The following is a 512-nucleotide window of genomic DNA, read 5'->3' on the forward strand; positions in this document are numbered from 1 at the left end:
AATAAAATTGTAACTGGCAGAAGTCTGTACATTATAGATATTAAAAAGCAACACAAGTAACAGAAGCCAAATCAACATTTTCTTAGAATTTTGGTCTGCCTGTCTGTATGTTTGCACGCGCATCACTCGAAAACTAATGCATGGAATCGAATGCAGTTTTCGCCGATGTATTGCTAGATGTCTAACTTTAGAAAGAAAGAAAAATAGAGAGGTGCCACCTGTAGGACAATTGCAATTTAAGTAACTTGATAGTCTAAAGTAAATGCTGGAATTAGGCTGTCAAAAGAAAGAAGTTTAAGAAGGCTTACAGCAAACAATATTTTTGTAGAAGGTTGCCACCTGTTTGAAAATTTTAATTTAATTTAATTGTCAAATATGTAGACTCAAGTTATAAGACTGCAAATTAAATTCCCATGACACCGACTTTACCGACTTTCTAAGAATCTTCGAAAATATATTAACTAACACCCATATTTGTTTGAAAATCTCACTTCATAAGGCCTTTTAAATCT

Source organism: Rhagoletis pomonella, unplaced genomic scaffold, assembly GCF_013731165.1.
Source record: "Rhagoletis pomonella isolate Grant_MI unplaced genomic scaffold, Rhpom_1.0 Rhpom_scaffold_00004, whole genome shotgun sequence".
Lineage (NCBI taxonomy): Eukaryota > Metazoa > Arthropoda > Insecta > Diptera > Tephritidae > Rhagoletis > Rhagoletis pomonella.